General features: G+C 41.9%; 1 protein-coding gene across 6 annotated transcripts in view; it reads left to right on the top strand.

Annotated features, from left to right (window-relative positions):
- LOC309632091 (uncharacterized protein) overlaps nucleotides 1-25754 on the top strand; it is a 204679-nt gene that overhangs the window by 147119 nt on the left and 31806 nt on the right. For 2 of the 6 annotated variants that reach the window (XR_014246721.1, XR_014246722.1), the window contains one exon: nucleotides 12588-21717. The exons of 1 other annotated variant lie outside the window; for it this stretch is intronic. The gene's annotated coding sequence lies outside the window, so the exon portion shown is untranslated. Of the gene's footprint in view, nucleotides 1-949; nucleotides 3860-12501; nucleotides 12552-12587; nucleotides 21718-25754 lie in introns of those variants that run through there. 3 more of the 6 variants (XM_082399261.1, XM_082399265.1, XM_082399263.1) reach the window with 3 other exon arrangements.

The following is a 25754-nucleotide window of genomic DNA, read 5'->3' as shown; positions in this document are numbered from 1 at the left end:
ACCTCTGAGAGGCGTTAAGGGGTGGGAGGAGACCACGGAGGAGCTTTCAAAGGGGAAAACGTGCAATTTCAGAGTCTTAGAAGGCCAGTGGACGTTGGTGCTGGGGAGAGGAACTGTTGAGAGGGGCCCCACTAATGCAGGGGTAAGGAGGGGAGGACTGTGAGAGGCCTTCGGATTGCTGAGCCCAGAGTCATGAGTGCCTTTAGGGGAGAGGTTCATGGAGTGATGGGGGTGGGGCACGCAAGATGTGGAGGAGTGAGTGGGAGTCCATGGGTACCGGCAGCAAGCATCACCTACACTTGCAACAAATTTTAGGTTGAAAGAAAAGACAAAGAATCTTCTGGTAGCTGGAGGGATAGAATCTATTATAGCATCTAACAGTCCTCTTGTTTTCTATCTTTTAACAATCTTCTAGTATTCTCTGCTGTGTCTTTGGTCAAATGATTTACCCTTTCCCTGCTTCATTTGTAAAATGAGTACCTGCCTCGTGGGGTTGTTGTGAGGATTACATGAGTTGCAAAGTAGTGCCTTGCACATAGTAAGTGCCATATAAATGGTGGTTAATAAAAGCAAAGTAGGAAGCATGTATATCAACCGTCACATTTTGGCCGCTTTTCCCTGAGTGTTCACAATAATTCTGTAGTGTAAGTGGCAGTGACCTCATTCTACAAACAAAACAGAGGCCTGGAGAGTTTTAAGGAACTTATTCTAGGTCATGCTGCTAATGAGTGGTAGAATAGGGAGACAGGGCTCCTTTGACCTGACCGAAAGTCGATGGTCCTCCCACTGGATCATGCTTGTGTGTGCCCCCGGGCTGTTGCAGAAAGCAAGTTGGACTTGGAGCCTTCCTCGGCCAGAAGCTGGGGAGCAGTTTTACATGGGTGTGCACTCTGCATGTCCCCCACCCTGTTCGTTTCACTCATTTGTCTTATCTGTCTGGCCCTTATAGGTACTGAGTTTGCAGCCCTTGTTCTAAAGGCTTGTCCTTTCTGTGGACTGGAGTACATTCTCCTGACTCTTCCTACTTACTATTCAGGTACCATCTTCTATGTCTGCTTTCAAGGTTTTTCTTCAGCCTTAGAATTCATCTCTAAAGAAATGGTTGCCTCATCTGAATTTCTTGCCTCTAATCTGGTCTCAGAAAGTGAAGTTGCTGTGCATTCTTAGAGGCTTTTCCTGCAGCAAAGAACCATCTGAACACCATCTCTTCTGAAAGGATAGTGTGATGATTAATTTTATGTGTCAGCTTGGCTGGGTCACAGTACCCAGGTGTTTGGTGAAACACCAGTCAAGAAGGTGTATAAAAATACCTGTTGAAGGTATTTTTAGCTGAGATGAACATTTAAATCAGGGGTGTTGAGTAAAGCAAATTATCCTCCATAAGATATGTGGGCCTCATTCAATCCACTGACGGCCTTAAGAGGAAAAGATTGTTGTCCGCCAGGGATGAAGGAATTCTGCCTCCAGACTGCCTGCCGGCTTGAGACCACAGCATCAGCTCTTCCCTGGGTCACCAGCCTGCCCTGCAGATTTCGGATTTGTCAAACCCCACTGGAATTGGCCTAAGCCAGTTCCTTAAAATTCCATCTCTTGATCTCTGTCTCTTTCTCCCCCGCCCCCTCCACACCACATCCTATTGGCTCTCTTTCTCTGGAAAACTCTGACTAATATAGACAGGAAGATACAGAAATTTAAACTGTTCAGCTGCTGTTGATATTAGCAAAAAACGGCATCAGGCCTCTCTAGGCATTCCTGGTGGAGATGTATATTGCTTGCCGTGTAGATGAGGAAAGTGAATTACAGAAGGGATGTGGTGCACCCAGTGTGATGCAGAAAGAAGATGTGAGCGCCAAGGAGAGAACTCCCGACTCCTCGGGTGTGGCTCAGTTGCTCTCTTGCTATTTGGCTCTCACATGCTTACTAGCAGCATAATGAAGTTACTGGGTTTGCCAGGCATAATTATTGCTAACATTCATGGACTATTTTCTAGGGCTCAGGTCTATCGTAATTGCTTCACAGATGTTAGTGATTTTAATTCTTACAACTACCCAGTGAGCTAGGGACTGATATTAACCCCCTGTTACGATTTTAAACACCGAGCCCCAGTGAGCAGCATGGGCATTGCTGCACGGCAGGTGGTGAGAGAGCCAGGCGTGGGGCCCAGGCAGCCTGGCTGCAGAGGCGGTGCCCTTGACCCTCTGCTCTACTGCTTCTCAGCTGAGATGTCCTCAATGTGGCCTCTCATCTGTCCCTTTGGAGCCATCATCTAGAACCTTCATCATGGTTAGTGGTGCTTTGCTAGGGCTTGCTTTAAAAGAGAAATGCTCTAAGTGATTTTTCAAGAGGCCTTCCAATGATACTCCCTTGCTACCTCCTTGAGAAACAGAAAACATTCCCATTACAGCAACCGTATGGGGTATATTCTTGCTGGGGTATATTTTTAGCGACTAGACTTTCCTGTCTAGCTCAGTGACGCTGATGGCTACCTGATTTGCCAAAAGTCATACAGAAATGTGATCAAGTGGCGATGTGGCTTAGTTCCTTGTCCAACAATTTGGGGTGTGTTCTGGGGAAGAAGATGGCAAACTTCTTTGTGTGGGTCCTTCAGCTCTGTGAGGAAATAACCTTCCTAACTGTCATTTATGGGGCCTTTAGTGTGCCAGGGACTGTTTGAAGTGCTTTACAAATATGATCTCGTGGAATCTTCTCAACATTATCCTCCCATTTTACATATAAAGAAAGCAATAATTAGGGAGTTAAACAGTGTTTCCAGGGCAGGATTTAAACCTCAGCTAATGACCCCAGCCGTGTTCTCAGTCACTCTGCTGTGCCTCTGCTGCCAGCTCCCTGGTGTCCATGAGGGCAGGAACTTTTTTTTTCACTGAGTTCCTCATCATATTTCTGCATCTACCAACTGCAGTGCCTGACACGTAGTAGGTTCTTATACATATATGTTGAGTGACTGACGGACTCACTCACTCTATTCTCTGAGATCACTCCCAAATAGCCATGGGGATGGGGAGAGAGGGTATTACAGACGCATGTGGATTTAGCCCTCAGGCACCTATTGGAGGATGTTTTCTCCTCAAGATGAGCCTATCAGCCTGGGCTTCAGTCAGTGCCACATGGCTCTGTCAGTAACTCTCCTTCCCAAAAGAAATCTGCATGATACTGTGTACATCCCTGTCATTAGCATTCAGGACCGACTTTTCATAGCTGGTATGCCACACTGGTCTAGGGCAACATCTAAGTAATTCTGGCGCTTTTAAGGAATCATCAATTATGTATTTTTAAAACATTCCTTTAACTCTCTGTTTCTTTAATTATTCCAGGTTCCTCTTTGTCTCTCTTTCTGTCTGTGTCTTTCTCTCATGCTTTCTTGGTCTTGCACACATGCACACACACACCCCTTAGTTTGTCACCTACCTATCTCACAAACATATATATATCCTTTCTTTTTTAGTGAAATATGTGGTATACGTGGAAAACCACTTTGTAAAATGAAACTGTATGATTTAATATTTATATTTTGTCTCATTTTTTCTCAATATTCCTTTCCTTTGCTTCTCATAAATGAAAACTAGATACTGTATTCAGTACCATTTATATAAGCTTATTTTTCCTCTTGGAAATTGTAAGTTATGATGATGTTGACCGAAAAATTACTGTTAACGTAAGAAGCCTTAGGATTTACATCCTACTCAAGGCCATGCAAAAATGCAGATTCACTCAGTAAACACTCACTGACAGCCTGCTTTGTGCCAGACTTCACCTCCTCTTAGCTTTGGAAAGCTTCAAAGTGGGGCAGTTTATGTTTGGGAATGACCAGTTAAAATAGTAAGACAGATAGGCAAGAATCTAACTTTCAGAAATTTAAATGGGGGCGCGGGGGGGCGGAAGCATGCATCAAAACAGATCACAATCTTAACTTAATTGGAGCTCCAAAATTAATAAGTACATTTGAAAGATGTACTCTGTCAACCTTCTTAACAGAATTTTTGCTGGCACTCCTCTTTTTGAATCTCTGTTCTGAATCGTTTATTCTTTTTTTTAGTAAGGAGGAAGAAAAAGTTCTCCTTAAGAATTCATTAGAAATTAACATTAATCTCAGCATTTAGTGTTCTTCAGAACATGATGATAAAGACTGATTTGAAAGGGCAGTGCTTAGTTTGATCAGCCGTGGAAAAGGAGGACAGGCCATGGTCCTGGCCAGCACATCTTCGCCATGGTGGAAGAATGGTGTTGCTTTAATTGTAATTCTTTCATTCCCTTCCTTGCCAAGCCCACTGGCTTCTGTTATAACATGTGGCGACTTCTCCCTTGGAGACTAACTCAGTCCAAGTTGCCATAATATTTAGGACCAGTTACAAAGACATTTCTTCCCCTAAACCCATGCCAAATCTAAATCAAACTGTCTTCTCCTCCCTGGCCATTCAGATAGATCCAGTTCCTATTTGAAAAGCACAAGAAATGCACAGGCCTCTTTTTGTTTCATTGCCTGTTCGAACAGATAAATAAACAAGGCACATCATGCCTAGTGCTGCTTTGAGCTTGGTCACTTCCTTCTGAAATAGACTCTGATGCTGTGTTCGTTTTAAGAATTGGCAACTTAGATGCTCTAGAAAAAAGAAAGCATATATTTTAAGTCTGTCTACAATAAACTGCCACTATCAGTGCTGATGGGGGAGAGAAGGGTAACTCCAAAATCACGGGCCTTCACCAGGTGAGGTGCTGAGCTTCTCCTGGACAAACCTCGAGAGACCCAAGCCCAGGCAGGACAGGGAGATGTTCTCATCCTTAGCGGCCTTGGATCGTCCACCTGCTAAACAGGGAACACTAAACAAGTAATATCAATCAATCCATTTTCTTTTTAAGAAAGAAAGCCTAGCGAAATAGAAAAAAGATCCCCGATAAATAAATTTGTTCTGACCTCTAAACCTAGTCATTTTTTCCCTTGGCATTTGATCCATGTATTACATATGTGTTTTATTCATCCTTGTAAAAATAATTATATTCCATAACCCAACTTTATTAGTATACATTAATTTCTTCATATTTTTACCAAGATTTACTCTCCTTCACCGCTTAGTTTGTTTTAAAGTATAACTTTCAACACAGTTCATTTTTACGGGTTGTATTTCTGTCTTTTTAATTTGTTGATTATTTGATATATACAAAAGATTATGCATAACATACAAGTAAGCTCTAAAGCACAGTTTTTAAAAATGTACTCCAGTGACCCACCACCTACTTTAAGAACTAGAACGTTACAGATGCTTCTGGATCCCTCTGTGAACTTCCTTCCCACTATTCTCCAGCTTCCTTACAATTCTGAAATTTGTGTTTTTAATTCCCTCGATTTATCTTAAACAAACATAAATTTTATCACACAAATGTGCGTTGCTAAAGGTATTTTGAGATACGTAAAAAATGATGTCACACCATGTGTAGTTTTTTGTAGCTTATGTTTTTCCCCCATATTATGTTTATAAAAGTCACCCATGTTGTTGGGAGTATAGCTGTAGTTCCTTCGTATACATTGCTGCAGTGTTCCAGAGGTGTGACTGTATCACAGTTTACCCATTATCTTGTTTATGGGGAGAGGGGAGAAAAAGAAGGGGTTCTGTTTTAGTCGTGTTGACTTTGAGATGCCTGTTGCAATTCCAGTGGAGATGTTGAGTTGGCAAGTGGATATTCAAGTTTGTAATTCAGGGGAGAGGCCTCAGATGGAGATACCAGCATGCAGATGGCCTCTAAAGCATTATTTCCCCAGCCGTTTCTGGAATGCTATTTAACCTATCGATTGAGATTTTTATTTTAAAAAAAGTTTTTAAGTTTTATCTTTCTTTTTGCTTCTGGTCTTTCCAATCTGCCTGGTCACTTTGCTGAAGTGTGACTTGTAAAAGAATAAATGAGGAGAATATGAGCCTCAAAGAAAACAGGGGAAAGTGTCTTGCAAACTCTAAAGGGGTGTAGAAGGTTAGGTATTTTACTATTACCTCTCTCATGGAGTTTCATTCATTCCAACTGAAACTCTATATAAATTTGCTTTGGAAACTGAAAAAAATATATACTTAATAAATTATTACATTTGATTTTAATACCTTGTTAACTTTTAGCTAATAGCTAATGTTCACCTAGTGTTTACTTTACAAGAATTAACGCATCTAATCCTCACAACAGCCTGTGACAGGTAGATGGTATTTATTCATATCTTACAGACGAGAAAACTAAAGCTCGAAAGTGGTAGACTCAGGATTCGAATCCACAGAGTTGGCTCCTAAAACCTGTGCTCTTACCTAATATGTGGGACTGCCCCTCTTTTCAAGGACAGGTTTCAACCAGTTCCTTCAGCTTCAAGCTTTCAAAAATTTTATGGTCACATTTCAGCGTGGCCACCTTGAGCCAGCTACAAAACAGCACTCAAGGCCCTGGGCCCTGGCAAAGGGCCTCGTCTGCACTGACTTAGTTGCGCCACTGGACCAGCCTCAGACCTCACAGGGCACTGCCCACTTGCCAAGTGTCCACTCTGTGCCCGTTTAAAACGATGCAGTTGATTTAAGTTCCCTGCCTGAAGCCACCCAGTGAATCAGTAGTGGGCCAGGGACTACAATCCGGGTCTCCTGCCTTTCAGGCACCGCATTTATTTTGTGTTAATAAACCGTATTTCTCCAGGGGATCTGGCAGGAATTTGCAAGTGCTTAATTTTACTGCAATAAATACTGAGAATGCTTTTTAAAGCATAGAAACCAAGCCCCAGGCAGGGAAAACAGAATTTGCTCTCAGGGGCTTTGACAAACTCACCTTGGCACTGGGATTAGATCATAGATCGCTGGCCTGGATTCCATCTCCCAGTGGAGCTGGCTGAAGGGGTCAGGACCTCTGCTGTGGCCACAAGGCGGCAGTTGGACCTGGAAATACTCTTGCAAATGAAGCTGGAACGCATGACATCCTACCCACAGAATCAGCATGTCACAGCTGATTGCCATTGGGGGTGTGATGGGGGGAAGGTTATATTCCTGGGACATTGGTGATACACAGGTCAGGACCCAGGTGAATTAGCCCAGCGGTCAGAACTGACACCTTTCTGCCTTTCTTGCTCTGTGATGGGTGCCGTGCAGTTAACTTCCTATGGTTGTGAACGGGCCATATTTTCTAAACCCTAGTCAGTCAAGGAGAAATCATAGGCATCCAGAAGGGAGAAAAAAATTCTGAATCATAAAGTACTTGAGTGCAGAGTGTACAGGGAGTGATTTTTTTATTTTGTCATCAGAAGAATGCTAGATGTATTGTAGACCGTCAACCAATAATACTTTGTGATAAATTGATAGAGAAAAACTGAAAGGATTGAGCAAGATGAAAGCTGACTTGCCAAGGTTGGTCTGGTTGTGTTCAGATGGGAGCTGGGGTTGAATGTAGTTTTCGCAGGAGACCCACAACGTTAAGGTGCACAAGGGCGTGCGTTATTTCTTTTAATTCTCGTAATTCCCACGGCAGCCACAGATGGTGGGAGTCGAGGTTCGTCTCTGCCCTGACAGAAGGGCTTTAGGCATTTGTGGCAAAAACGGACCCGATTAGGTCTGCGCTTGGCTCAGCAGGTTAACTTTCCTGTCGGAAACTGTTCCTAGACAAAATGCTTCAAAACTACGATGATCGGTTTGGGCTTGTCTGTGTTCACACTTTCTCTGCGGTGCAGATGATTTTGTTGCCACTTCCTGCGGCCCTGCCGGTTCAGAGCCTGAGCAGTGAACAGCCTGGTGGCCAGATGAGGCAGCAGACGCAGCCTTTAAGACCTGGGGCTGCATCCTGACTCTGTCAGTCACGGGCTGTGTGAACTCGGGCGAGCCCTCCTCAGTCCTGTGTTGATGACAGGGCCCATCACACCCTCATAGGATCTGCTGCGTGAGGAGAGGGCTCCTTGGACGCTCGCCCTGGAGCCGGGTGATGGGAGGGATCACGAGCATCCTCTTAGTGACACCACCTGCCTTGCTGGCTGTCAGGTCTGATGTTGTCCTCTGCCCCCAGTGACCCTGCTTGTTATTGGTAAATGATTTCCTCATTGAGAGGCATCCTTTACCAGAAGCTACATTTCTATGTAGGTGGTAAAAATGAGAAGAGTTGCTTGAGAACTAGTTCTGCCTTCACACAGATATATCCAGAGTTAAAATCGGGCTTTGTGTTTCCAAGAGATGTTGAATGAATAAAAAGGGAAGAAATACTGGACCTTGGTCGCAGTTCTTAAACTGTTCACTTAAGAAACATAGCTCTGTATTTACACACAGATAACCTGGAAAGTCAGTGAGCAGAACGACCTGCTGTAGTGGCTGTTGTACAGATAAAACATGAAAGATCTAGGAGCTAATTATTCCTTATTTTTGTGCCTCCGTGTCATACGTAATAATTTTAATTTCATGCTAAAAGATCACTTGGGGTTATTATGAGATTTGATGAGATAATAGTTATAAAGAATTTTAAATTCTATAAATGAAAAATCTGATGAAACTGTAAAAGTACTCCTTGTCTTTGCTAAAACCAGTGTAGCTGCTGTTGCAACGATTTTCTTCCTTTCCTTCCCTCCCTCCCTTCTTCCTCTTACTACTTCTTTCTTCTTCCCTCCCCGCCCCTTCCCCACCCTCCTTCCATCCATCCCACCGTGTTTATATAAGGATAACACAGACACTAATCCTGCCTTCATGGAATTTACAGACTAGTGGAAGAAACAGGCAGTGTACAAATGCACAAAGGCAACTGCAGGTTATGATGTGCTATGAAGAAAAGAAGCGTGTACAGTAAGAGTCCCAATAAAACCTTGTGTTTGCCTCTCCGTGTACATATTAGAAATTAAGGAGAGTGACAGAGCTGTTCTGTTGTTACCTATTGGAGGGTAGATTTATAAGCATAAAGACTGGTTTTAGAGACTTCCCTGGCGGTCCAGTGGTTAAGACTCCTTGCTTCCACTGCAGGGGGCACAGGTTCCATCGCCAGTTGGGGAACTAAGAAGATCCCACATGCCACGAGGCATGGCCAAAAAAAAAAGGGGGGGGGCAACTGGTTTTATAATGCTACCTACCACGGAATCACTCTTGGAGATTAGTATTATGAGTTTGTTTCCATATAGGCAAAGAACAGATAGATAGATAGAAAGTTAGTTTTTCCTAACAAGTACAAAAGACAATTTGTGAAAACCGATGTCTCGTGTACATTATAGGGTTGGATGATGACTGTTGGTTGAGTTGTAATAACCTGGAGGAGAAGCTTTTATTTTATTTTATTTTATTTTATTTTATTTTATTTTATTTGTTACAAATAAGTTTAGAGCAAGGCTGTACATATTCTCTGCCACTTTCAGAGGAATTTGGAAAGGGAGAGCTCATTTCTGTGGTGTTTACGATAGCTGTCTGTTCCTAAAGAAGATTTCATGGAAAATTCCCATCAGTGTCCTTAGACTGAAATCAGGGATCGGGTCTGCTGTTCATGTAAGACTCAGTGGGCAACAGAGCGTGGAAGGAAAGCCACCACCCTGCTGAGGGGGGCCACCCTGGCCGGCAGGTCGGGCAGCTCAGGCTTAACTTCTGAACGTGGATACCTCTGCGCATGTGCGGGGAGCTGAACGTGGATACCTTTGCGCATGTGCTGGGAGCTGAACGTGGATACCTTTGCGCATGTGCTGGGAGCTGCTGGGATCAGTGCACTTCGTACTTCCTGTCACCTGAAGAGAGGGCTCTGGAGCTCGGGTCCTTCCCAAGTCTCACCACTAAAGCGAGCAAAGACAGTGCCTTCAGTTCAGGTAACATGTCCAGGGTTTAAATTCTCACGATCCATCTTTGAGTCCCCTCGGGACAGACCTTGTCTCTTCTTCTTTGGCCCTTCTTTTTTTTAAAATTTATTTATTTATTTATTTATTTATTTATTTTTGGCTGTGTTGGGTCTTCGTTTCTGTGCGAGGGCTTTCTCTAGTTGCAGCAAGCGGGGGCCACTCTTCATCGCGGTGCGCGGGCCTCTCACTATTGTGGCCTCTCTTGTTGCGGAGCACAGGCTCCAGACGCGCAGGCTCAGTAGTTGTGGCTCACGGGCCTAGTTGCTCCGCGGCATGTGGAATCTTCCCAGACCAGGGCTCGAACCCGTGTCCCCTGCATTAGCAGGCAGATTCTCAACCACTGCGCCACCAGGGAAGTCCCTTATTTGGCCCTTCTGACTAAAAGCAGCCAGGATTTTTAAACCCACTATCCTTTAAAGATTTCCGAACAGAGGAGAAAATTAGAGCAGAAACCTATTAAAGCTGAAAGTTATCTTTAAAATTAGCTTTTCTCATTAGGAGTAGAACACTAGATCATTGAAAGTTTGTTCATGTTTGTGACTGATTGTATATTTAAATAATTTAAAAATCAGTACCTCATTTTAATGTTGAGTTCACTTCATGTCCATATCATCATCATCATTTCCATGAGGTTCTAGGTCTTTTGTAAACAAATTAAACAGTACTTTCTTTATGACATGAATTAAATCTAGATCCCAATAATATTTGGCACCTTCTAAATACCCAGATGGGCACAGCGTTTGCCTTGAAGTGAAGACGTGCGTGGGGTTTTAATCACATCATGTTTTATTTTTTCTCCTTTAAATATCGCCTTTTCAATAGTTGCTTCTTAATGAATGACTGGTTGTTTACTGTCGTTTATAACCAAGAATTTGAACATTAAAAAATTCTAATCAAAATACAGATGGAAAAAATTTTCCCTTTCAGTCTCTCATCTTTTATATTAGAATAAAAATAATTTGTCTTCCTTTTGGAAACTTAATAGTTTAAGAAATCCCATCATTCTCTTCTTGAAAACTTAAGTTTAATAAATCAGTTCTGAGGAAATTTAATTACAGTTCCTAAACTATAAAAAGCTTATAAAAGAAAAACAAGGGTAAGGCTAGAATAAGTTTCACCTATTGAGCATAACCGTCATTTGAAAGAAAATGCAGTTAACAAATAATTTTTGCTGTATCTTCTCCATTGTTTAATCAATGAAAATACTTGGATTTTTTTTTAAACAGCAGAAACAAGGCATGGAATTTGTTCTGTACCCAGGTAAAGATCATTTGAGTCCAAAGACCAGATTGTAAAATAGGCCTCAGATACCTACAGAAGACGAGAGATGTTCAAGACAACCTGAAGTCAAGAAGGGGTGTGTTCTGTTGTAGGGGGTCTTAAATGAGAATTTTGTATCAGAATTATACCCTCTTTTATCTTTGAAAGTGAGTATATCTTCATGGCAGATGATTATCTTGAAACAAGATGGACCCGATGACCACAGGGGAGTGATGCTTTGGGAGTGCTCATCAAATTGAGAAAAGAGTGACTTCCCTGGTGGTCCACTGGTTAAAATTCCATGCTCCCAGTGCAGAGGGCCCGGGTTCGATCCCTGGTCAGGGAACTAGATCTCACATGCTGCAACTAAGAGCACGCATGCTGCAACTAAGACCCGGTGCAGCCAAATAAATAAATATTTTTTTAAAAATCAAGAAAATAAAGAGCTTATAAAAGGGGCCAAGTAGCTCAGAGGTGTTGTTCCTTCTGCTGAACTTCTCTTCTAAATACGAGCACAGACGTCATAAGAGCAGGTGTTTCCATTGCCCTCTGTGTGTTGTGCTGCTACAGCACACACACCTCAAAGACGTCCCATCAGCTCCTGGTTTTCGAGCTTTGGCTGTCCCAAAGGACCCCGAGCACTGTGGGTTTTAGGCTAGTTGGGGTTTGGTGAAAGTTGTTATTGCTTCAAAGGCAGAGGGCTGAACTTGGGCAAACATGTGGCAACAGAAAGCTGTTCTCTGTTCCATGAAAGCAGTGGCATGATGCTTTCAGATCCTGCCTGCAGATTGCCCGGTATGTCTACAGTTAGCATTGCATTTATAATGGAAATAAGTGATCCGACACTCACGTAGCTAAATATAATTTATAATTTTGATGTAAGGTTGAAACATGAAAGAGTATGCTTTTCAAACTGCTGTGATGACTTAGACAGACAACTCATTTTAGATAATGGTGAATTAAGCCTGCCAGCCATCTGAACATTTTTCACCCATTTGTTCAAACACCTGCAGTTGGGTGCTGAACGTGCATGTTTAATTGCTTGAACTTAAATTATAAAATCCCTAAAGGATGTTTTTATCGTAGAAAATAAGTCTCTTGCAAAAACTGTCTGCCCGCTCTCCTGAGCTCCTTGCCTCTGTCAGGACGTTTGTGGCAGTCCCCCTTAGAAGAGGTCCACTTTGAAATACAGGAAGTTCAGCTCTTTGGGGAAAATGCAGAGGTCTGAACCGTGAGCAACATCACTCCAGGCATTCCCTGGGGAGTCCACTTGGTCAGAAACAAGCTTAACGCAAGAGCTGTGGTTTATCCAGGTTTCTTGAAGGTGATGATTAACATGGTCAAAGGTCTGTTTTATCAGCCCAGAGGCCGCCTCTGTTTTTAAGCTCCAGCTATTCACCTCTGCTCTTGCTGACTCTCTGCAGCCACAGAAGATACCAGAACGGGATGAAAATGGCCCTGCAACAGAGCAGGGCGCTCTTGGCTTGAGCCTTTTTATTTGTTCTTCCAGTGGTTCCTAGCTGTTGTGACGTCAAGGCTGCCATTCAAAGCAGAGAAAAAGGAAACCGTGGCCTCTCTTCGCATCAGTAGCCTGGACAAGCCGTTGTTTCTCAGGCATCCACAACGCTCTCTGTCTGGCAGAGCTGTGCATTCCATGCCTGGGTGACCTGGTTAAATGGAGGAAACCAAATGCTCTCCGTTGAATGCTCTCCAAAACAAGCATTCCACCCTGAGCTTCTGAAGCACAGGCTTCACTGCGTCCGAGGACTGTAAATGGAACTGCAGCATTGCTCTGCACTATCTGCTTGCATATTCAGCTTCTGTGTAGTCTTAAAAGAGAGCATATCATTAACAATGGCCTTCATTAACATACACTGCAACAACGACATTATGCTGCCTTTGGGGTCAGTGCTACAAAACCCTTCTTGGAAAACCAGTGCTGTGTTAAAAATCTTTCGGAATCACAGTCAGAAGTTCAAAACCGCGGAACTGCCACTGGTTCTTCCCATCCCACTTCTGCTCACCCTGTTCCCCAATTTCAGATTTCTGAGTTCTAGAAAGCCTCTTGTATTTACTTACATATTAATTTCTCATGGTGCATTTTTGTGCTTGTATAGCCTCTGCATGTATATGAAAAAGAATCTCTACTATAAGGTATAGATCACAGGCTCTGGATTTTTCCTTATGAAGAGGAACACCTCTTGCTTTTCAGAGAGAAGGAGCTATTTCAAAGTATCACAAAACCGCTCTCTGTTTAGTAACAAGCCAAGATCCCTACAGCAAACAACCATCTTGCAAGGCCGAAAGCTCACTAATAATGTTCTGATCGCTTACTTACATGCCTCAGAATTCACCGACTTAAGACTCAGTCTCCCGAGGGCGTGCCTTCTTGGGTTTCTCTGGCACCAGAGACAACATTATTTTATTAGATTCTTGGAGGCGGACATGACAGTTACGAGAAAAAGCACAGCAATCACATTTTGTATTCCAGCGTTGTCTTGGTTAAGTCAATAATATGCTTTTGAGGTTTTATGTTACAAATCCCATTAAATCTTTCTCAAAACAACCCTTCTCTGAACGCTTGATTGAAGGATATTTGCAGAAACCAAAACCATTTAATTTTATACAGAGGTGTATATACACGTGTCATGCGGGATCTTGATACACGTTGAGGCCTTTATAACCTGAGTTGTTGTAAGACAAAATTCTTCCAGATTATAAACTCTTGTCTTCTGGGGAAAAAAGTAGAGATCTTCAGGTAACTAGATAAAGATAGACTAGGTGGAGTGAATCTTGTAAAGTTAGGATTTACACAGTTTACTAGACTGCGGTCTAGTTTTGCCTAGACAATCAGACTTGCCCAGAGGCTAGCCTAATGCCATATGAATGCCGTATCTATGCCACCATAGATACAGTGGTGGGACCAGGGCATGGAGCTGATGAGCAGGTCTTCTTTATGGGTGCTTTGGGCTGGGTAAGCCTGAGAATCTTGAAATGAGAGGAAACCTAGGACATTACTTTCCATTTGTGGGCTGGAGAATTACTTCTCTTATTGTTCACTACTATTTGCATATCAGTAATTCTTTTATTCTTCCTTTTTCTGTTATTCCCATTTCAAGAGGTCCTTGTTATCTGAAGATAACCGCTCTGAGAAAACTGTTACTTTTAGAGAATTGACTTAAAACTGAATCAGATATTTTAAACAGTAAAATTTTTTAAAAGATTTTATTGGGATTTTATTTAAGTCTTGAAAAGTTAAAAAAAAGTTGAATCAGATTGTTTTACATTATATAACAGAAATTTGGGCTATGATGCAACAATATACTATTTCTTAGACCAAAGATTGTTCACTTCTGTGGCAGAATCATAAAGAAGGTGATTTTTGTTATAAGCATTTAACTTCCCCAAGGACCTCTCTTAATCTTTTGATACACAAACCATTCTCTTGAAGAGCCTACCTCTCCTATAATCATCTCTGTTGACTTTTGCTTCCTCAGTTGTTAACTGTTCAAACTCCCTTTGATCCTTATTTGTCAGTGACTATGTGTGACTCAGGCAGTTCCCCAGCATCACTTTGATCAGCTATGAGTAAAACTGCAGTTTCTGTTACAAGTGAACTACACTGTATTTGCATTTTTAGTCTGTAGTACTGAGCAGCCAAGAAAGTGAGCAGGAATAGATGCTGATGTTAACGAGGACTAAACACTAAGTGATCACTTTGTCATTGTTTTTTATATTCTGATGATCGGTGCTTCCTTTTGCATCCTGGTAACTACAGGGACTCAGAGAATGATCATTCAAGTAGTTAGGGACACCGCCCCCCCCTTCTCGTATTATGGTACATTTAAAGCACTCAGTATGGCTTAGTGGGCTTCATAATCAACCACATGTAGATTTGTATGCCATTCCTGGCACTTAGTAGATTTTATAACCTTGGGTGTGTTATTCGCAGAACATCAGATTCTTGGTGTGTAATGTAGAGTCATAAAACCAACCTTGTGGAGCGGTCATGGGGATTACAGCCCACATATAGAAAATTCCTGGGTAATGCATGGTGCATGTAGCTCAAGAAATGATCCCTGTTTGTTAGGGTCACTATTGCAGTTGTGCGGTGCCGTACATGTTATGAGACTTTCACATTCAGTTCGGGCTGAAGAACTTAAACTTTAGCAAAGTCACTGAAGATTTTTAAGGTGTGCATTTACCTGAGGAAACTAAGTTTCAGAAGGTCATATTGGGTGACTGTGTATGTCCCAGATTAGATCATATCATCTGATAGCCATTTTCTTCATGCTGTAGATGAGAACACCAAGTTCCAAGGAAACCGCATAACTTTCTCAGGACCACATGGTTTGCATCTGGCAGAGCCAAACCTAGAACCCAATCTTCCTACTCTTTACTGTGTTTTTCTGCCATGCAGTTGCTCGTTGGCAAGTGAACCAATTAAAAAGGCTGTCATAGTTGTCCAGGATCAAAGTGATAAAGGTCCGACATGTTTTTTTAGAATCGGGAATGGGCGGGAGAGGACAAAGGCAGCAGTCACTGGAAACAAGTGCTGATTAGACTTGGCGACCGATTGGCTCAGCTCTGCTCCCTGAAGAAGGGTTAGGGTCCAAGTTCTCAAGCCTGGTCCTATGGCCATACAGTTAATTAAGCTAAGATAAATAGACGTTGTTGGTTTTGTTGTTTCCTGATGAGTTTGAAAGGACCACCCTGTCCAGATGGAAGTATGTAGGATTGAAGGTAGGAGAAGACGCCTGTGTGAAGAAATAACTTTGAGATTCTGATGCCAAAGAAGGAGCCTTGAAACCACTGTGCTATATAGAAGTATACACACCTCTGTGTGCATGCGCGTGCATGTGTGTGTTAAACTGGATTTTGTGACATATTCCCAATTCAGGACTAAGCCACGTTATAACTTACTGCTCAGTTATAATTACAAACTGTTATACCTTCATCAGAAAGAAGAGCTATTCCCATAGATTCTTCTGTGTCTGTGTGTTTGTTTTGTTGGATGGATCCTGCTGTGGCATGGAGAAACAGACTTTGCTGGGCCCTGTTTTGTAAACAAATCTGCTCACACACACTTTCTTCTATCATTGTATGTGTACACTGGCTCTGCTTTTCCCACCAGACACACGGAAGCCTAGGAATTTAGAAGCTTGTTTTCTTTTAGAAATGTGCAGCCATCAAAGAAAAATGTGGGCATGCATTTAAAATGTGCACATCTACCCTGTGTAAGTTTTTGACTCTTCACGATTCTAACTCTGGGCCATGAACTCCTCAAGAACATCGCAGCCCTGATACACATACAGTACCCCTGGGAGGCATCCTACAGCCACCTTAAAACTATTGATTGAGCTCAGTAAATAGAGAAAGCTTTTTACCCTCCAAGTTCATTCTGTGGGATTAGTCAGCCAAGATGATAAAGTATAATACTAGTTTTTCCAAGAAGAGATGATTCGTCCCTTTCTTAGATTGGAATATGAACTTATCATAATACATATTTATACAGTCACTTCCTACCTGTAGTTTTTTGCATGTTTTATTTAATATTCCAGCCAAGTTCAAGTTTTTATGACAGGAAGTATGTGAATGGTTATGACAAGAGTAAATAACATTCGATTTTATGATTACAGGGAGTAACTTTTCATGCCAAATAAATCTTTGGGGGGAAAAATGCCCGCTTATAAATTTAACGTACATAAATTTCCCAGAATCTTTGCTCTCTTAAGCGGAAATAAAAGCAGAATGTGATCTTATTTATTTCTCTTCTTAACTTTTCTTGTCAACAGATGTCTTTGTTTTAGGATGAGGTATTTTTGGGTATTTCGTTGTGACCCAATATGACACGGAACCATTAAAAAAAAACTCTTAAGTGAATATAATAAGGCCAAACGTTATAGAATAAATAGCATGAAAAGTTTGAATACCCTAAGTAGGAAATTGCTTTTTCCTTGAAGAGTAAATGACCAAATTATCAATCACCATCGAAGCCGAGGAGGCCCCAGCTTCCAATTCCTCTGGTTGCCATGTTCCATAAGCACATGGGAAAGATAGTTTGTTTAACATCAGGTCTGCATATGAGCAAGTTTACAGAGAAAAGAAAGAATTGGATAGAACTTAAGTTATGTTCATCATAGGAGAACTTTAAAAGAGGCTTTGTGTTTCCCTGACTTAAAAAAGAAGAAGAAAAAACAGGAAGAAAAGATTTTTTTCCCCTCATCTTTCTCTTTTCTTCTTAAAGCCTGAGGAGCTTGTAGTGAGAAGAAAATGTCTGACACATTTCTGAGGACTGATGTTACACATGCATGCGTCACATGAGTGAATGAATGCCTGGACAGATCAAAATAATACTCAAGAAGTGCTTCCCAGTTCCGGGCGGCTGTGAGGCAGTGGTGCAGCGCCTTGTGATGGAGGGGCAAACCTTGCCTCTGTGCCGGGGATCCTCACTTCACCACTCTGATTGAAGGGATCTCTAGATCCCTTCTGCCTCCAAAATTCAGTATCACAAATTTTGCAAAGTGGTAGTTTGCAAATTATACGAAGCTGTTCTCAGAGAACAAACTGATGTGTTAGAGTTAGCAGTACTTAGTTGTCATTAGTTTTCTTTCAGTTCTGCGGAGAATATCTTTGCATGTGACATGAGTAAAAATCTGCCTCGAGTAGTAGTTTTCAGGGCGGCTTTACTTAACACGCACCGCAGCCTGGCGTGGCGGGCAGACGTGCTGATGGAAGGCTCCGAGCAGAGTGGTCAAGGTGAGCCTCCCTGGCTTTGAACCCTGACTCCACCACCTGCCGATTGTGTGACCGTGGTCAAACCCTTAAAGCCCCTGAGGCTCAGTGTCCTTATCTGTAGGATGGGAATAATCAAAAGAACTAAGCTTGTAGGGTTGCTCTGAGGATCGAATGAGTAGATCCGTGTAGGTGCCTAAAACGGCTCTTGTAGTCAGGTTGCTGTCACCATGGGCAAACTGGCTGAAAGAGGCTGGGTCATCTGGACCAGAGCAAAGCATCACAGGGAGAAGAGGCAGAACTCGAATGCGAGGCCTCCCGACTTCCCGTGTTGGGTCTGGTGCCCTTCCTGTGTGAGGCCACACCCCAACGTTTCTATAAAAGGGCCACTAAAGAGTGCACTCCTTTCCGTTGTTTAAAAGGAAACTTTGAGTAAACGTTAGCTGTGAAGAACATTTGTGACAGGGTTTTGTTTTGTTTGGGGGGCACGGGGGGACAATGGGCCCAGAGGTCTGGAGAGCAAACACTGATTCTGTAAACTTGGGCTTGCAGGATGTCCGCAGCATAGCAAATTAGAGCAGGACCTGGATAGTCCCTGTAGCTTAATCACGTTCTGAATACCCACCCTTAGAAATAGTCCCCTCAGCCTTCCCCACTTACAGGAGTTCCTAGAGGGCAACAGCTTCTCGGCAGCGGCCACGTGGGTTGGGTTCATATTCTCCATGCTGTCCCCGCATGTATTTTTATGATCTTTATTCTGTTTTGTTCTACTTTTCCTTTCTCTTTTTGAAACCTCTGCATTGGCCACCCAGGACTTAAGAGGAACTTTCATAAGGCACAGTCTGAAACAGGAACAAACTGCACAGAAGCTTTGAGAACTTAGAGCATGTGTATGAACATGACACAGTGGGAGGGGAAATTAGATATTCTAACGTTTGAGTAAGTGTCTGGCCTCTAATCATTCACCAAGCTCGGTATCAATAGGAGTTTTTTAAGCTGTAGATATTTAAAACTGCACTCCCTCTAGGGTTTCTGTTCTTTAGACATCATACAGAGAGGTCCTCTTTACATTGAGCAAGTTCATGGTGAGATCTTGGGAGTGAGGACAGAGGGATGACTGTTGTGTAGTATTGTTGGTTTGAATCAAATCCTTAAGGACATTTATTGGTGCTGTTTTTTACTCATCCTCAATTTGAAGGTTATATTCACACCATGAATATGGTTTCCATACTCTTCTTTTTAAAATATCAGTTTTGGTAAAATTATAAAAACATTTCACATTCGTGAAAATTTCCTTCCAGAGTATAAAACACAGATGGTTTTATTAAAATTTTTCATATATTCTTTATGTTTATCTTGAGTGTTCAAAAATGAGAAATACAGGAGCTGGGGTGGAAGGTGTCACCACATTAGAAATTAAGGGCTGAGCGGTGCCGTGTAACAAATAACGTGAACACATTGGATCTGTTTGTTTTTATTCTTCAGTCCCATTAAGTGGAAGCTCGTGTTTTTCTCTTTCTGCCTACATGAACTCCTCTGCCCCCGTACCCCACCATTCCCACCCAAGATAGAAGCACATAAACAGCCTGAAAATAAAGGACAGGTTTTTTTTTAAGCTCCTCATTTAGCAAAATGTCTACAAGTCTCTTGAGAAAATGAGCTGTGTCACACTGATGCTCTTTAAGATGGGATAAAAGCAATTTTTCTTAGTTTGCCCAGTTATCAAGAAATTCTACTCCTCTTTAAGTGATCAGGTTTTGTTAAAGCCAAGAGAAATACAAAAGGTCACATCTTAGCCCTTTGTGGTTGGTTTTCAAGGGGCGCTTTGGTGCGAAAATCACGTGGTCACTGTTCATGTGAGGGGGTGTTAGAAATAGGTGTTTTTCTGCCCCCATCACAGACAAATCTGAAAATGTTCCCTCTTCTCCCAAACCCCGGGGATGGCACTCAGAGGCTGTGTCTTCAGTGTCTCAGCACCCGGTGGGGAAGATGATTTCCATATTTGAAATTCAGGGACAAACGAAAATAGCTCTTTTTCCTTGAAGGGTTAATGTTCTAAACAGCTTCAGATTGGTTCACTTGAATCTTAAAATTACTTTTCTGGTCACGCGCACTGAAGGTCTAAGCGTTTGTGAAATGTCTTTTTTTTTTCTTTCTCCTGATGCTGTTCTCTCTTGGCTGTCTTAATTACACAGGGGTTGAAAAACCAAATTAAAATTAGGCGTGGCTGGTAAACAGCGATCACGTTGCATGCTTTTAGCTTTGAATGCTTGTTGGAGTTACTTCTCCTCCCTGTATTGCTTTCCTCCCCGCTTTTTTTTTTTTTCCAAAGGAAATATCATAAGCTCTTTTAGAAGTAGTCACAGGAAGTGAGTATCCATATGCTGGTTACTCGCCAGCAACTGAGCGTTGACAGGTGGAGAGTGCTGCTGTCCTCCTCCCAGATTTATTTGAACCTTTCTGCCAGAGCCCGGGAATATTCAGGGTGTACAGACCAGAGGGTTTTTGTGTACTGAGGGAGTTACAAGAGGAAATTGGTCATCGCGCGTCATCTTGGTGGATGGTGATTCAGGGAGCCGTGACGGGGGTCAGCGAGGCACGTGGCTGCCGCCGTCTCTGAGGTTTCTGCTCACTTCTCAGAGGGCGGGCTGTCTTCTAAAAATTAGTGCTCCCTCCACCGCCAACGACGATTCTTTTGCAATGAATCACTTCCAGAAATGAATAGCCACAGTTTTTTGGAATGAAGGTTGTGAAATCCCTCGCTTATAATGGCAGGTTTTCAGTTGGTGGTTTTATCAGAGAGAATTTCTCAAGATCAAAACGAAACTTCCTCTTTAAAAGGAAAGAAAGTACTCTCAATACAGAAAGCAAAAGTGTTTCCAGTCTCCTCCTGATGCACTGTCACAGAAGATCTCTGTACTTGTATTTAGAGATACACGTCCATATATTTGCCTGAACGTGTGAGTCCTTGGAATTATGGATTCATTGCCGGTAGCTGGTGATCTCCTACGCAGAAGATCGCTAACTACAAGAAATGTTACGTGCGGTGAGTAGGTGGTAGATTCTGAAGATTATTGCTAACCCCATGCTCATCCTCTTGAGTCATGGATTCAGAGGACTGCTAGCAAGCTCTTAAATACTTCTGCTTTGTATGATTTAATGGATGGAGCTGCAGGACTCATGGAAGCCTGTGAAAGGTTTTTCAGAGCATGGGTTAATTGCATAATCATTGACTCTTTTGAATATACTAGTCCTTTTGAGGAAGAAAAGATGTTTTACAGAAGGAAGCAGTTTTTGGGGGTCTTTTAGAGATGGAATTACTTCTCTCCTGTATTTATTTTAAGTATCACTCCATCTTCTTGTGTGAAAGAAAGAAATGACTACACGGTTTCAAACAGAGAAAAAGTTATGCCAACTCTTTTTAAGTGAAGAAACTTCATCCACGTGTTACTCCTAACTGGATTTTTGTCCTCCTGACTATTCACAAGGGGAAACCACCCCATGAAAAAGACTAACCTTCTGGCAGTATCTGCGATGTGTCTCACCCAGAACCCGGTGGGCTCTCCATAGATTATTGGCAGCACTTTTATCGAGGGGGCAAAGAGAGGGAATCCAGTTACTGGAAACAGTGAGTGCAGCTTCAGAAGTTGTTCTCTCTCCAGAGCGGAGAGGTTGTTTGACCTACTGACTCATTTCATAGGAATTGGGGAAAACAACCTAGTGTGGTTTTCATTGTTAGTCCTGGAGGATTCCAAAGTCTGTGTGTCTGCAAATAAGATGAGCTGGAGAAAGGTAGTGTTGCCACTTGCTGTTTCTACTTGCTTGTTCTCCTAATGGAATTCAGTCCCTTGCTTCCAGGACAAGTCTAGCCCGTGCTTGGGGATCCTTTGTGTGGCTGTTCAGTGGTGAGTACAGATGACAGCAGTTTCTGATTTTTACTAGTTTTTGCTTCTCAATTTCTGAAGGGCATTTTATCCAAGTAAACGCTTTAAAGAGCATTTTTTCCTGGCACATTTATGCTACGTTTTATGTTGACCTGTAGAAAATACACTAGGTGCGGTGATAGTTACAAAAGATAGCATAACTGTAGACAGCAATGAAAGTTAAGATTTAAGATATATTTTGATAGAATAGATTTTTGCAACTTAATGACATGAAGGCAGTTTCGATTTTGACATAATTAAGTGATATTTTTTGGTAATGTTATTTAAAACACCAGTATGGAAGGTAACAGTATATTCTAGCAAAAATAATATAATTACTAATAGTTCATGAAAGGCATATATTTTTGGCTACTAACATAATATTTATGTGCAAAGAAACTTTTGATTCTTGATGTTTTGGTTTTAACGTAAGTTTTATCGAATCAGCTAAAGGTATCAAAAGAGGACAAAGAAAGTATACTGTACTTGGATAAAAGTAGAAGCTGAGGGTGTTTGAAGTGATTGGTATTTAAAGTGTTAGATTATGCCCTCTGTATAATTTCATATATGATGGGTCCACCAAATCACACCCTCAAGTTCTGTTCTTCACTAATGCAACAGATGCTTAGTGTATAATTATTACAGAGTTTCTCATTCTCTTTGGAGATGGATGAGGAGAAAGTTGATTCGGTCATGCTGGCGCTGTTTATCCAATTTACTGCTTTATGTCTGAATGCCTTAGGATGGGGCTTTTACCCTTTCCAGGGTGTTGGACCCCTTTGAGATTGTGATGGAAGCCACGAATCGTCTTCCCACACTAATGCACAAACACTTGCCCGCATTTTCGGCGCTTTTGCAGCCACAGTGGGGCTCATCCGCGGGCCCCGCTTAAGGGCCCCGCCAAGAGCAAGACCTCACCATTGACTCTGCCATTCCCTCGCTTCCCAGCAAACACTAGAATTTAAAAGAGAAGGTATCCAAGTCGGAAAGAAGTCATTCTCTGTGGTTGCTGGGTGGGGATAGATATAAGGTAGTTTAGCTGAGTACACAAAAAAATGCCATTAAAAAGAAAATGTAGCCCTTATTGGCCGTCAGATAAATTTAAGTCAGTATTGTAATGCTGTTGTGGAAAAAAAATAGACATGATTCTTGAGTGTATTCAAAGGAGTATGACATAAAAGTGTAAGAAAATAAGACTTGCATTAGTCAGACTCATTATTATGTCCAATCTGAGTCACATTTGAAAAAAGATTTTGGGTAATTGTGAAGAGCTCCGATATACAAGCAACAGAAAGTTATATACCCTTCTAGCAAAAGAGAAAGTAACCGGAGGTTTTAGTCCCCAAAAGACTAAAGGATTTCTTGCTAAAGGTTTTTAAGTAGTAACAGTCTGATTTATCTTTGTAACACACTGCCTGCTTTCAGCAAATTGCAGTACTTTAAATGGCTGTCCTGTGTAGGGACATTTGTAACACTTCTGTGATAGCTTTGGCAAGAGTAAATTCAAATAAAACCAAAGAGATGTCGTCAGGACATAAAGTATATAATAAATACACTTCTTTGTTGATTAATAGATAAGAAAACCTCGATTGCCAAGATGATAAAGTAAACGAGTGGCTGAGGGAAATTATGAAATCTCTGGGATCTCTTTCAAGATGAGAACAGGGAATTCTGTTTTAGACGGCGGAAACATTTATTAATTCCTTCTACAAGCTCTGAGGGCCTCCTTTGCTAGATGCTCACGATCTGATAGAGGAGGCAAAGGTACAAAAACAGATTCACAGTGTATGATTAGTGCTCTGGCGGCAAGAAAACAGCACATGCCGCAGGACCTCAAAACACTCAGCCACCATCCGTGAGTCTTCCCAGCGGAGGTGGTGTCTGAATTGAGCCTTAAAGGACAGCCTTCAAGGAGTTAGCTGGACCAGGGAGGCAGGCGTTGTGGTGAGGGCTTCAGGCAGGAGGAGCAGTGTAGGCACAGGCTCAGAGCAATAGGTGGTATGGTGGAGGGTGTGGGGAAAGGAATGATGAGAGAAGGTGAAGCAGAAGGAGTCACTGATAAAGGGGTCTAATGCGCTGTGCCGTGTATGCCTGAAGGTGTCCACCTAGGAGGGTAATGAGGCCAGATGTACTCTTCAGAAAGATCACAGGGCTGCCCTGGAGGCAGCGGCCTGTGTGTGTGTGTGTGTGTGTGTGTGTGTGTGTGTGTGTGTGTGTGTGTGTTGGGGGCGGAGGGGATGGGTCGGGCAAGGGGCAAGGAGACCAGATAGAAAGAAAGCCCTTGTCATCCAGTGAGGAAACTACGAGGACACTGATGGCTGTGGATTTCAGAGAGATTAGCGAGGTGAAAATCGGGAAAAGGTGAAGTAAGGTTAGTGGCTTAGGTTATTAGTTGGTATCGTTCACCACAGAATGAAATCTGAGAGGAAAAACAGTTTGGAGGGGGAAGACAAGGTGACATGGATGGAGCAGGCCGAGGTGTAAGAGCCCAAGCGAGCGGGAAGGCGGTTTCTATGGGTGTGGTCCTTGAAATGTAGGTTAGCAGCAACAATTCAAAGTGGTGGTGGCCTTGACTTGTGTGAAGACCTGTTTCTAAAGCAGTGGGTCACTCTTCCAAATTGTTTATATGGTATTTAAAATTTTTTCTGACTAACTTGTAATGAAACTTTTTAAAAAACATAGAATAAGATGAAGATGAAATAAAAATTACCTCTGATTCCATCACCCAAAGCTCTGTTAATATTTATGTATATTTATCTCCTTCCAATATTTTCCTGAATATGCACACGTGTGCGCACACAAACACACACACACACACACGCAGTTGCAAGATCAGCATCATTCTGTATAGGCATTTTTATATCTCACATTAAATGCACATCTTCTCCACATGCTTTAAAATGCTTTAAAAACATTTTTAAATGTTTTAAAATAATGGTGCATTATTCTCTAATTTGGGAGTGTTCAGTTTGCTTCCATTTTTTTAAAAGCTATTTTTACATTACAATAATTATCCTTTTTTTGTTAGTATAAAACTTTTAATTATATTTTGGCTAGAATTTTCCTGAGAAGTTTTTTTTAAATTGATTTACAATATTATACTAGTTTCAGGTATAGAGCATAGTCATTCAACATTTTTATAGATTATACTTCATTTAAAGTTATTACAAAATAATTTTATAAAAGGTAGTTTGTATCTCTTAATCCTGTACCCCTGTTTTACCCCTACCCCCTTCCCTCTCCCCACTGGTACCCACTAGTTTATTTTCTAAATCTGTGAGTCTGTTTCTTTTTTGTTATATACATTCATTTATTTTTTTAAAACTTATTATTATTTTTTAGATTTATTTATTTATTTATTTATTTTGGCTGTTCCAGGTCTTAGTTGCGGCATGCGGGATCTTTTAGTTGTGGCATGCATGCAGGATCTAGTTCCCCAAGCAGGGATCGAACCCAGGCCCCCTGCATTGGGAGCTCAGGTTCCTACCCACTGGACCACCAGGGAAGTCCCTACATTCATTTATTTTATTGTTTTAGATTCCACTAACATACAGTATTTGTCTTTCTCTGTCTGACTTATCTCACTAAGCATAATACTCTCTAGGTCCATCCACATTGTTATGAATGGCGGAATTCCACTCTTTTTCATGGCTGAGTAATATTCCATTGTGTGTGTGTGTGTGTGTGTGTGTGTGTGTATGTATACATATATGTGTGTATGTATATACACACGCACGCGTGCACACACACCCCCCACATCTTCTTTGTCCGCTCATCTGTTGATGGACACGGGTTGCTTCCATGTCTTGGCTTTTGTAAATAGTGCTGCTATGAACATTGGGGTGCATGTATCTTCTTCAATTAGTTTTTATTTTTTATTTTTTTGGATATATACCGAGGAGTGGAATTGCTGGATCATATGGTAGTATTTTTAGTTTTTTTGTGACACCTTCATACTGTTTTCCATAGCGGTTGCACCGATTAACATTTCCAGCAGTGTACAAGGGTTCCCTTTTCTC

This window comes from Balaenoptera borealis, assembly GCF_965194805.1.
Source record: "Balaenoptera borealis genome assembly, chromosome: 7".
Classification (NCBI taxonomy): domain Eukaryota; kingdom Metazoa; phylum Chordata; class Mammalia; order Artiodactyla; family Balaenopteridae; genus Balaenoptera; species Balaenoptera borealis.
Note: the sequence above shows the minus strand (reverse complement) of the source record. Positions and strands in the feature narration are given on the sequence as shown.